Source organism: Tamandua tetradactyla, chromosome 9 (assembly GCF_023851605.1).
Source record: "Tamandua tetradactyla isolate mTamTet1 chromosome 9, mTamTet1.pri, whole genome shotgun sequence".
Classification (NCBI taxonomy): domain Eukaryota; kingdom Metazoa; phylum Chordata; class Mammalia; order Pilosa; family Myrmecophagidae; genus Tamandua; species Tamandua tetradactyla.
The window spans coordinates 108278774-108292346 of record NC_135335.1 but is presented as its reverse complement, the minus strand read 5'-3'; positions in this window follow the sequence as shown (position 1 = coordinate 108292346).

Sequence of the window (13573 nt, the reverse complement as noted above, 5' to 3'; positions counted from 1 at the left end):
ACTTTCAAGGGAGAGGTGATGATTTCAGCAGCCAGAACCTCCATCTCTATTTCAGCCAGTCAGTCTTTCCCGCGGATTTCTTTGAGTACCTTCATCATTGTTGCCGGTCCTTGGCCTGCCCTACAATATTTGAACTCAAGCATCCCTACGGTTGTGTGAGACACCTTTGTAAAATCTCATACTAAGAAGGATCTCCTGTCGGTTGTTTCCCTAGAGAACCCTGACTAATACAACATGGTTTAAACAAATTCGAAAGAGTAAACAGTGAAATGTAAGTCTGTTTCACCTCACCTCGCAGCCCTCCAACCTCTCTCTGTGGAGAAAAATCACAGTGGCCTTCTCCTTGTACCTCCTTTCAGAGACAGTCTATGTACTGTCTGAGCCACAGCTTTTCACTTTCTCCTGTGGATATGGCTCCACATATTATAAGCTATACTTTCTTTAACCAGGTCCTTATGAATTGCTGCAGTGAGCATCCTTGTATACACATCTTTGTTCACATACGAAAGTTTATATGCAGGAAAAATGTGTCAGTGTGGAATGGCCTTCTAAAGAGGTTGTATCAGTTTTCTTTGTGCTACTCTACCCCATCATGGACCATGCACTGCATTAGTTAATATTTTTAGTTTTCACTTAGCAAATATTTTTATATTTGCCAATTTGATTAGTGAAGAATGGTATCTTGTTTTACTTTCATTTCTTTAATTGTAGAGGAAAATAATTATTTTGCATATTTGAAGGCTAATTTTTTTTTCTGTAAAATTGTTCATATCTTTGCCCATTTTCCTACTGGGTTGGAATCTACTGCAATTCCTTTTGGGATCTTTTTACTACTGGCTTTTAAGAATGGAGAAAGTTTGCAAAAGACTTGCTGGAGAAGAGAGGAAAGGGCTGAAGAGGGGTGGGCCCCAGCGGGACGAAGCTCTAAGACTCTGCCAGCAGGAGCTAAATGCAGAGCTCTGTAGGTGCCCCTTAAATTGAGTGGAATTGAATTGTGTCTCTTCCTCCAAAAGGTTTACAGTTCCCTGAGGGCATTGCTGACCAAGAGGCCTGCAGGTCAAAGTAGAAAGGAAGGAAACCCCCATTCTTTGTGCTCCTATTGTCCAGCATGAGTTGGGTGGGGGGGAAAGCCTACAGAGAAGCAGGTGGCTCAATAAAAACAGTCTCTGGCAGTGGGTGAAGCTGCCTGAATTCCTGAGCCAGCGTGAAACCCCTACACCTGACTGCCCGTGGGAAGGGAGTTCCGGTCCTCCTTGCTGGGCTTTTGATGTTCACCGGTGGACACCAATTTCAGGTCCTTCATCTAAATGGTGCCGTGACATTCCAGACCAGAGGCTACCCTGGTCTATATGCGTGCTGCTCTGTAAGAACATTCTGGGCACAGTTGTCTGCCCAACCCAAGCTGGGCACCGACACAGAAACTCTCACAGCTGGGGAGAGCCTTATCTGCACGTAGATCTGAGCTGAAAGACTCAGACAGCAAGAGTTAAGAGGGCTGAGAGTGCAGGGTGTTTTACATCAATATTAAACTTCTTGAACTTGATAATTGTACTAAATGTTATCATACAAGTGAGTACCCTTATTTTTAGGAAATATATATGAATGTATTAAGTGGTAAAGGAGCATGATGTATACAACCTACTCTCAAATGCTTAGAAAATCATAGATAAACATATGGATAGAATGATATAACAACACAGCAAATGTTAAAAGTTGGTTTTAAAATTTGATATCTAGGTAGCGAGTACAGTGGAATTCTCTGTATTATTCTTTTGCAACTTTCCTGTAAGTTTGAAATTATTTCAAATTAAAGTTTTTTTAATGATTGTTTTGGTTTGCTAAAGCTGCCAGAATGTAATAAACCAGAATAAGAATGGCTTTTAAAAGGGGAATTTATTAAGTTGCAAGTTTATAGTTCTAAAGCCATAAAAATGTCCGAACTAAGGCATCCAGAGAGAGATACCTTAACTCAAAAAGGCTGATGGGTCCAGAACACCTCTGTTCAGCTGGGCAGGCATGTGGCTGGCGTCTGCTGGTCCTTTGGCTTCTTGTTTCAAACAGCTTCCCCAGGGGCATTTTCTTTCTGCATCTACAAACTTCTGGGTCTTGTGTTGGCTCTGAAGCTTTTTCCAAAAGTGGTTCCCTCTTAAAGGATTCCAGTAAGCAACCCCACTTTGAATGGGTGGAGACACATCTCCATGAAAACCACCTAATCAAAAGGTCCCACTCACAATACATCTTTGCAGAAACAACTTAAACCAAAAGATCCCACCCAACAGTATTGAGTGAAGATTAAAGAACCTGGCTTTTCTGGGGTACTCAACAGTTTTGAACCAGTCCAGTGATCCAAGAAATAAAGGCTAGAAATATTTTTCAATGATTTATTAAAGCATATTGTTGACTCCAAAAGCAGGCTCATCTGCCCAATGTCCACAGAAGTCAATACTGTGTGGGGACCCAGGGCCTGGGATTCTCCTCCATATGGAAAGCCAGTCATTTCATGTAGCTGCCTACATGACCAGGTTCATGAAATCCCTTGCATTCCCCCCACCCGTTTTTTGAAAAGAAGCACTAAACTTCATTTTTAACAGCAGGTCAGCGTCATGGAAGATCCTCTCCTGTTTCGTGGTAAGCTATCATTAAAATTCAAGTCTAACTCTCTGCCTAGTGTGTTCTTTGATCTTCAGGCTGCCCTGACCCAAGCCATCTAAGAGCTGGGTTGGAATAATTGGTGAGCCAGTCAGGAGACCAAGAAGCCTACTAGCTGTAGCAGGCATGAGTCTTGGGAAGGAGATTCAGTGCGGGTAATCCCAAGTTGACCTCTATCATCCATGTGGGGAGGGTAGCTGCCCTCCCAGACAAAAGGGGACCTGAAAAAGAGATGGGGACAGTCGGCCAATTAGTGACAGCCATAGCATAGCCCTGGTTAGAAGCCCTGAGAATGACTACCATGGCAGAACAAGTGGCAAAAGCCACTGCACACCATTTGGAAGTGGTTTGGGAAGCAAAGGATAAAGTAATGCCACCTTTGTATACAGCAATTCCAAAGCCTTTACTTCAAGGACTTAGCATTCACTATATTTGATCATGTCATGTTAACCAGTAACTCTCTTTAAGAACTAAAAGAAGCCTCAGGTTCACTGTTATCTCACCTTGAGAATCAGGGATGGGCAATTAATCACAACAAACTACAATGACTTGGTTGCTCTGTCAAATTGTTAGGTGTTGTATGGTTAGGTAAGACAAAAATTATTCCTTCTTCAGTAATTGATGAGGCACAATGTTTCCCTATGCCACATGGGAAAAATGAATGACCTTCATTTTTTACTTCATCAGTAAAAAAAACTGATGGCTTTCTTGGGGTTGTTAGGGTATTGGAAACCTTTTGTTCCTCAGTTCAAATGTTAAAACCTTTGTATATGCTAATTAGAAAAGGTTGTACTTGGAAATGGGAGGACCTCCAGTAGGCTGCTTTTGAAAAAACATAAAGGGCAATAGAACAGGCACAAGCACTGGGGAGGATGTAGAATCAGACCTGTCCTGTGAATTGGATGTAGCCAGCACTGATATTAGCTTTCGGTGTGGTCTGTGGCAGAGGTAACATTCTAAATGAATGCCCCTTGGTTTTTAGTCAAAATTATGGCAAGGGGCTGAACTGAGATATAGCCTCCTGGGAAAGCAACCATGTGCTGCTTATAATGCTTTATTGCAAATAGAGGGACTGATGCAAAGATGCCTAGTCACCGTGAAAACGGTCATCCCTATTCAGAGTGGATAACTGACATGGCTTCTAAGCCATGCTCGTCAGTGCCCAGCTGAGCATACTCATCAAATGGAAAGCCTACCTGCTACAGCAAAGCATTCTCAATACCAGTGCTGTAAATGTAGAAATGCATGAGATTCTCAGATCAGAATCCTATATAGAAGATTCAACAGCTGAAGTTGTTGCACCTGAAATAGCTGTTGAAATGCCCACTATAGTATGCACAGGTACCATCCCTGAGTCTGCTTGTTACACTTGTGAACAACCTCCCACATGGACAGCTGTGGCAATGCAACCCAAAACTGACACTATATGGTGGGAGACGGGCATGATGTAAAGCAGTCAATAGGCTAAGTTAAGAGCAGTATGGATAGTAATAGTGTATAAGCCAGGAGATGCACTATCTGTACTGACAGCTGGGCTGTTTACAAAGGACGTACGACCTGGATGGCAACCTGGAAGCAGGAAAAATGGACAGTCATAAGTTACCCACTCTGGGGACAAGAATTGTGGAAAGATATCCGGGATACCTGCCAACAATGAGAATTCCTGCTGCCAATCATGTGCCAGAAGTCAGTGGATTTCACTGGAGAGTGACCTTCATGCTTCCTGCTTCAACCACATAAGCTACCACACCAGAGGAAACACACCAGCCAGCCACAAATCCTGGTGACCCAGTGGCAAGTGAATCACATTGGTTCCCTTCTGCTCCCAGAAGGTGTGAAGCATGCTTTTACTGCTGTGGACACAGCTACAGGATTGTTGTTAGCTTTCCCAGTGGGGAAGGCTAACCCATGGACAGGCATCAGATGTTTGGAGGAAGTAAGCACTCTTTTTCCACCATCTATTTGCATATACAAATAGACAGTGATCAGGGGAGCCCTTCCCCTAAGCAGACAGCCCAGTCCTGAGCCATAGATCAGAACATCACACGGATGTTCTACTTGCCCTGCAATCCCACAGATGGAGGTCTTACTGAAAGAATAAATGATTTATTAAAGGAACAGATAAAAGATGGTAAGAGGGCCTTGCAACAGTGAACTAAGAAACTCTATTAAGTCTTACTTCACTTGAATGCAGTGCTGTAGGCTGTGTCCCCAGTTCCTGCTGAAATGCTAATGGCAGGACCAATGCAAGTTCCAAGAATGCAAACTACAATGCCAGTTGCTTTACTGCTAAAACGTGGGAATAATAATTTGCTGTTACCTATTGTGGCAGTTTGAATCTGTGATGGACCCCAGAAAAGCCATGTCCTTTGATCCTCCTTCAGTATTGCTGGGTGGGAGCATTTTGATTGTTCCCATGGAGATGTGACCCACCCAATTGCGGGTGGTAACTTTTGATTAGATGATTTCCATGGAGGTGTGTCTCCATCCACTGAAGGTGGAGTTGCTTACTGGAATCCTTTAAAAGAGGAAACATTTTGGAGAGAGTCCCCTTTTGTACAGCCACGAGAAAGCCAGCAGATGCCGCCATGTTGGCCATGTGTCCTTCCAGCTGAGAGCGAAACCCTGAACTTCATTGGCCTTCTTGAACCAAGGTATCTTTCCATGGATGCCTTAGATTGGACATCTCTATAGACTTGCTTTAATTGGGACATTTTCTTGGCCCTAGAACTGTAAACTAGCAACTTATTAAATTTCCCCCTTTAAAAGCCATTCCGTTTCTGGTATATTGCATTCAGGCAGCTAACAAACTAGAACACTTATGCTTCAGACCACACAAGCAGGGGAAGATGAGGTCCTTCGGCCTTATTGCAGGTCTATGCAGTTGCCCTAGTTAGAAATCTTAAACCCATGGGGAATAGGAGTCATCTAAAATATTATACCTGTTACCAGTCTTGGGCCTCCGATTCCCACAGGAACCTAATGTATACAGCAGTAATGCGTGCCCACAATCGATCCCAATGTTGAGTTTACATAGCCTTGCCATTTTCAGGCACTACCAGCCTTCCTTAAACTGTGAACCCTGAGAACGGGACTGCATGAAATACCTTGCTGGACTGGCAGAATTCAGCACATCAGAAAATCTAAAAAAGAATCTTCTCGTTTACAGGACATTGAATGTGGGGACAGCCCTATGTCCCTGCCACCTTATATAGCTCTTTACCCCATACTTCTAGTTGTCAGGGAATGGTTTAGTTCCCTTTCTTGGCCATGGCAGCATCTCTTTGTGGAGTGGTTATCTCTGTGCGGGACTCCTAGGGCTCTGGTGTCTCTTATACTGTTGTGGGATAGGGATGCAGGGTCTGTCCCACAGGCAGCGCAGTCTGCTGCGTGGGGTGGGTTGTGGGGATCCAGGGCCTGGGCTTCCCCTCCATGTTGAGAGTAGTTGACTTCACGTGGCCACTTACATGATCAGGACAGACATTAAAGGTCATCAAGGCCCTTGCACTCCACCCGCCTCCTTCGTGGAGCCCTGCCCTTCACTTCCTATGGCAGGCGGGCAGCAGGGAAGAGCCTCTCCTGTTTGTAAGTAGTAATTAAAATTCGTGTCTAACTCTGCGCCTAGCGCGTTCTTTAGTCTTCAGACTGCCCTGACCAAGCCCTCCAAGAGCTGAGTTGGAACATATCGTGACACCAGGATTTCAAGATGAGAAAGAGTTTACTGACTAGTTGACCAGCAAGGAGAGGAGAAGAAAATCCTCAGATCAGTCACAGAGAACAAAACAGTGTCTGGGGTTTTATATTGTGTGGGGAAGGCAAGTTAAAAGGAATGCCTAAGCAGAGCATACTCTGTCCAAATCATGCTTGGTCTTAACATGGAAGCTTAGCATGCTCAGTGCCTACAATCCATCCAATCCGCCTTAGCAGGTAAGACAAAGGGAAAGGAAACAGTAACTTTTCTTGCAGTGAAGCAAACTTCTTCTGAATAAACTGTGAGGGGGCAGGGGAGAGCTCAAACAAAAGAATGGAAACTTTTTCAAAGCAGTGGGGCAGAGGCTACTTCAATAAACAAAAAGAGGTTGGGAGGTAGCGGTTTCAATATTTTGTACTAGAGGTGCTAAAATGTCTTATGTAATTTGGCCCTTAGTAAAGTTGTGGCCATTATTATTTCTAGTTTACACATGAGAAATGTGAGCCTCAGGGCAGTTAAACAACCCCCTAAATCACAGGGTTAGCAGGTGGCAAAGCAGGCCTTTGAATTTAGAGCCGTCTAAAGCTGAACTGTGTGAACCTGGCATTATACTTCGCGCTATGCATCCCCCACTGGGTCCCACCCCATCGACCAAGCTGTGGTCAAACAGGTCCTCACTCAACTTGGCAAGTCATTCATTTCTCTCAATGCCCTGCAGGATACCATTTTCCTGAAAAAGAGGCCTACCTAGGAGCTCTGTCCAAGGATATTTACACCCATCACAGGTTATCAAAAACAGACCCACCTTATTAAATAGGGATCTTGACCCGAATCCAGCCGAGCCTCTCTTTCGCCTAATGACCACATAAGGGAATTTAAATGGGCAGAGGATAGCTAAAACTACTGAAGTAATGATTTAAAGGGTTTCACATTACAACTCATAATATTCAAAGGCATTGGGCAGTCTACCATTTTTCAGCTACAATTTCACAAGCACTGCTTTTAGAGTCTACTTCTTCAATTAAAAATAATTTCTTGGCCCCATCTCTGATCCAATTCCTTTGTTCGTGAGCAGAGGTTTAAAATTGGAACCCTGGCATCCATGGAGCTCTGAACTTGAGTGAACAGGAGTGAACAGGAGGGGGGGGGTGCCAGGCTCCAGAGGGGCAGATTATTTTTGTTTTCCACTTTCAATGGCTAAAGGTGCTGAACATGTCACTTTGTAGCAGTGAAAAGGAAATTGAACACAAAAAACGGACACACCCACTAGTCTGCTCTTTAAATAACAAGAGGCCAAACATTGAAAAAACATGGACTGAGGAAGTCTTTTTTTTTTTTTCAAACATTTTACTTCAAAAAATGAGGGAAGGTTTTGGTAACGGTGGTAGCACAGCATTGTCAATATAATTAACACTGCTGAACTGTATACTTGAAAGTGGTTAAACTGCGAAATTTTATGTGGTATTTATGTTAACACACAAAAACATTTTTTAAACCTAGAACTGTGCAATACAAAGAATGGACCCCAGTGTAAACTATGGCCTTTAGTTAATAATATAATTATTATAATAATGACTCATCCGTTGTAACAAGTGTATCGCAATAATACAAAATGTTAATAATTGGGAAAACCTTGTGTGTAGAGGGGGTGTAAAGGGGAACTCTACTTTCTGCATGATTTTTCTGTAGACATTCCATTGTTTCAGAAAATGTAAGCGTATCTCTGTGGGTAAAAACTACTGTAAGCTAACTCCTCCAAAAGGCCGGTAATTTTGTGAAATTGTTCCATCTGTTTTGCTGTGTTTTTTTCTCTGGAATCCAACTTTTAGAAAATCCACAGAAAATGTGTCAAAACTCAAGTAGTACATGTCTCCTCATATGCTAAAAGTGTCAGAGTGGTACTTTGATTTTCGGTGCTTTCTGTCCACCGTAAGCTCATACGTCGTTAACATGAATGCCATCAGGGTTCAGGCTAAGGAGAAATGAAGCTTTTCTTTTCCAGGGAGTGGAAGTGACCCCAATCATAATATTTTTAGCTCCTAAGAAAGAAAAGTGCATCCAGTTGAAATGGTCCACAATAAATTATTATTGAAATCAGCATTTTTTTTTTATTCGTATGATTTGGATCTAAAAGGGTTAGTACTGGGGGCACAGGTGGTTCAGTGGTAGAATGCTCGCCCTTCATGCAGGAGACCCGGGTTTGATTCCCAGACCATGTACCGCCGCCCCCACCCCAATAAATAATTAATAAAAGGGTTAGTACTAATTTATAAATTCCAGAGACATAGAAGAAGCTAAGATAGGCCTAACCTTCAGGGTTGGCCTCAAGAAGTACAACTCGGCCACCTCCTCATCAGTCTTGACAATGGTGACTGCCCTTGTGGGCTTCCTCTGTTTGAGAAATATGCTTCCTAAACTCCATTTTTCCTTCCTTAACGGGGTGGGGGGACATTGGGGCAAACCGGGAAGAAGAATGGGAGACAGGAAAATCCATTTCCAAGTCGGAGAAAATTTGTAACCCAATGTCCCAATGAAGACGAATTGAATTTTATTGGCAGCTACACCTATAATCATAGCATTCAAAGAGGACCACGTCAAGAGGAAAATTCAAATTTCTGGAGTGCCTGGACTAAAGGGATCAATGGAAATTCCCTCAACTTTCTAACGATTGCTCCCTCCCTTACTTACTCTTCTCTTCTTATCTGTAGTTCAGCATTAAGCAAACCATGTCTGAAGCACATGCTCTCCAGAAGAAAAGCATTATATTTTCTGTTCTAGAGCAGCCAGCAAGGTCTTTGGAGATGGGCCCAGGTTTGGATTCTGGGTGTTACAAGTTGAATTGTGTCTCCCAAAAACATATGTTCAAGTCCTAACCTTGAGTCCCAGAGATGTGACCTGGTTTGGAAATTGGGTCTTTGGAGGTGTGATTCATTAAGATGAGGCCAAACCGGATTAGTTAGCATAGGTGCTAATCCAACATGACTCGGTGTCCTTCTAAGAAGAGGAAATTTGGGCGCAGACTCAGACAGATTTCTGAGGCTGAGATTGGCGCAATCTATCTACAAGGCAAGGAATGCTATGGATTGCTGGCAGAGACCAGAAGTTAGAAGAGGTAAGGAACAGTTCTCTTCTACAGGCTTCAGATGGAGCATGGCCCTCCTCACACCTCGATTTAGGAGTTCTACCCTCTGGAACTGGCAGACAATAAATTTCTGTTGTTTAAAGCCATCCAGTTTGTAGTACTTAGTTTCAGTAGCCCCACCAACTAGGACACTGGGGCTCCCACTCAGCAGCTGTTGTGATACAGTTGGGTTGCTTTATTTGATTTCAGGTGAAATAGGGAAAACTCAGCTTACTGGGTATATTTTCTTGAAGGGACCTGTGAAAAAGTACCTAAACGCAAGCTTCTAAATCAGATTGCATGGGTCTGAATTTCCCCCCAACCACTTTCCAGAGGTGTGTGCTCATTTGTAAAATGAAGAATCCCTAACCAGTACAGTTGGGGGATAACAAGACCCACCTCACAAGGCCTTTTAAAGATTAAATGAGATAGTTGGAACACATCTTGTTGGTCTGGCACACAGTAGGTGCATAATAAATACTAAATGGTATTATCAATAAACGATATGTGTAACGTGTCCGAGACTTGGCTGAGAAGGAATGCTCTTAAAGTGGTTACTCTTACTAGCTTGAAACACATATCTGTCATTGTAAAATGTTATATTGAAAGGTAACGTTTATACAGTAAAGTGCAGAAATCCTATACTTATCCCTGTTTCTAGGTGATTTAAAAAGCAGTAAGTTTCTTCTGCTGCATCTATCCATTAGAAGAAAGGACAGAAATTAATTTGTCTAATTAAAAGGTAGTTTTATTCAGAGAGAGAAAAAAAGAAATGCTACACCAAATATACATAACCTTTTTCTGAACAACAGACAGCATACATTTTATTCAGATAATTACTGACTTCTTAATGCATATTCAAAAGACTCCTTGGATTCGCTACAACCTTGGCAGTTGTTGCCACGCAGCGAGACGCAGTGGGTTTCATACAGTACTTGTGAGTTTGACTCTTTAGCATCTCTGATTTGGAATCTTTTTTTTTTCTTCCTTAACTGATTACATCTTGCAGGAAGTTCAATGATTTCTCCCAAAAATGCTTAACAGACAGATGTGGAAAAGCTTTACAGACAGATGTTTTACATCTGAGTGAAGCATAAACACAAGCATCTCCTGGCTTTGAAAACCCTTTATTCTAAAAGATTTGGCTGAATTCACCCATTGCCAGGCAATGACAATTCCTCTCAGCAGCGACTCTACCCGGAAGTTGACATGCTTATTTTGACAGTGATCTTAAAGCGCGTCCTGAGTTTCAAAACATTCAGATGTGAAAAAGCGGGTGTCTTCGACTTGAGGAAACATTATTTTGGAACTTTGCAACATGTATTTCATCAAAAGCATATTGGTTGTCTCTGTACAAAAGCATCGCACTGGACACAATCATGATGACTCTCTATTTGGCTTCATATTTTGGGAGCTGAGTCACCATAAGGACCAGAGATCGGAAGTGAGGAATCTTGAGCACTTTCTGCAATGCAAGTATCACTTAAGATCATTTATCTTCCATATTAACGACCATCATTTTGGAGGGCCTACTCTGTGCGAGGCGCTGGGCTATCTACGTTATCTTCTTTAGTCCATGTTTAAAAATCCTGTAAAATGGGATTTTCTTTTACAAGGAAACTGGGGCTCAGAGATGATTGTTCAGGGTAAAGCATCCATGCAGAAGGTCCTGACTTTGAAGCCAGCCTGTCAGAGTCCGGTGGGCTCGGAACACCCAGCGTCAGATGGATGTGTCAGATGGAGCGGGGAGGGGTGGAGTAGAAAGGGAGATCAATTTTATGTACATATACATACGTTTCATCAGGGAGTTCTCTTCTGCTGCAATTGTAGAGAGCATAAAGTCCTCCCTGTGACCTAACTCCTGGAGGGAGAGCAGAATTGAATTAGTGGAAAGGATGTATTTTAAATTCGTTTCTAATGAAATAGATTTTCCGAATACTTTTTGGATTTCAAAATGAATTTCCACCCATTCTCTCATTTTATGCTCATAACCTATGAGGGAGAGTTGCTATTATCCGTCTGATTTTGCAGGTAAGAAAAATAAGGGCTGAATAAGCTGTGTCCCCTGCCTGTGGTCACAGAGCTATTTAGTGACAAGCCCACACCTCCCTTCTCTGCAGGGTGACCTAACAAATTCCTTCTGAATCACCAGATAATTATTGGATAAGAATGATATGTATTCTTACATTAATTATTCATCTATAAGGGATTGCCTGAAGTGCTCAAAGACGTATTTCAAACATTCCCTTTGTAATCTCATTTACATCACCCTTCTGCGCTGCTTAGCAAGACAGGGTTTGCTAAATGAAGGAACATTTCTGCCCAGATCCAACCACGTTATAAATTCCAAATGAATAGGATCTAAATAAATAAGAGCTTATTATGAGGCTAAAAACTGATAATGTTATTTGTTTCTGATATCTTTTTTCATTTGCTTCAGTCCCAATTCGAGCAGGTTTTTCTTTTTTTCTGTTTCTTCATTAGAGAAACATGGCAAGAGAGGCATACAAGGAAAGAATTCTTTGTATGTGAATAAAATTAATAACCTGAAGTGAAAGAAAGGGGTGGAGAGGTGTCTTTTTGGTAATTTATCATAATGTTTATTAACAGCAATTTGCAGTAATGAAATAACTAATCTCTACTTCTCCCGGGTATGTGTTATGTTTATCGGTTTACGTTCTACTAACATTTTATATTACTCCATTTGTTAAATTATTTAAACTTACAAGGCAACCTCTAACTTATTGATGGCAAGGCAGCCTTCTGAAATGGAAGTCATGCAAATAATTATTTCATTTTTTATCCATCTATTTAAGAGACCAAGAGATTTTTGTCAGTTACCGTGGAATTCGTAAGGCCCAAAAAGTTCACTGTTATTCACCAGTGGGGACAGGTGGGACAGTCCAGCGAGGACTCTGTGATGAGCTGTCTCTATGAAATAAACTTTATATGAAGGGCATTTGGGGGGAAACTTGGTTTTCCTTATGCTGGGTTTCCTTTCGCTTTTAAAAGAGTCCTACGGGATTAAGATGCGTGTGGGACAGGCTGACAGCACGGAAGGCCCCTATGCTCGTACAGCTAATTCTTCCATGATTAAAAAATAATGAATTTTTGTTTGCCAAGTGCAAAGACTAAACACTCTCGGATTCCCTCTGTTCTGTCCTTTTTCCCTCTGATCTACAAACACACCACAAAGGCTTCTGTTTCTTCTCTCAATCGCATTTCGCATTCAGGCGTCCTTCCTGTTTGGGACTCCATTTCTCACTTCCACTGGGCTCTTGCCTTTCCTGTACGGGCTTCGAAGTTTGTTTTCAGGTTTCTCATATTTTTTCTCTTTCTGAGTCGTTTCTTGCTGCAGGACAATCTCTGGGCCTCATTCCTTTTCCATTTGCTCCCCTTCTGTTATGTGCCGGGTGCTATTCCATCCTCTTAGTTGCTGTTTATTTCTCTCCTCCCAGCTCTCGTTTCTTTATCTCTGGTCCCCTTGTTTCCTCTCCTTGATTCTCCTGTTCCCATCTCGATGCCCTTTGACCAAACATCCTCTCCCCGCCCCTACTTAAAGGAACTGAAGAAGCCCTCCTGTCTAGAATGGAAGGCACAGATAGGGAGAAAGGTGGCCAGGGAGCCAGGGAAGGGGTGCTTAATCATGTCGAGGACTTCCCAAGCCTCTGCTGGCTCCCGGGCAGCCTCCAGGGACAGAGACAGTGCAAAGGCAAGGAAGACGGAGGAAATAAAGGGGGGTTGGGAGCACAGGGACTGCGAAGCTAGCAGTTCTTTAAATACTACCTGGTCAGCAGTGATAGCAAAGCATCCTTTTAATTTATCTTGGCAACTCTACAAGACAGGATTGTAGTTTTCTCAGACGTGGAGCACTTGAGTTCGGGTCAGCTTCAGCGGCCTCGAATTCAGACTCTCTTGATCCTAAAGCTGAACGTACGCAAAACCAGAATGCTTGCACTTGACCTGAAACTACCTGGGGAAGGCTGCTAACACCCACCTCCAGAATAAAGAGCTTGCTCCTTATTTGGCCATGGCTCAGCCCCGCCCTTGGCATTTTTTTTTATTTTAAAAATAATCCCAGATAGATGCATGGGTGGTTCCGCGGTAGAATG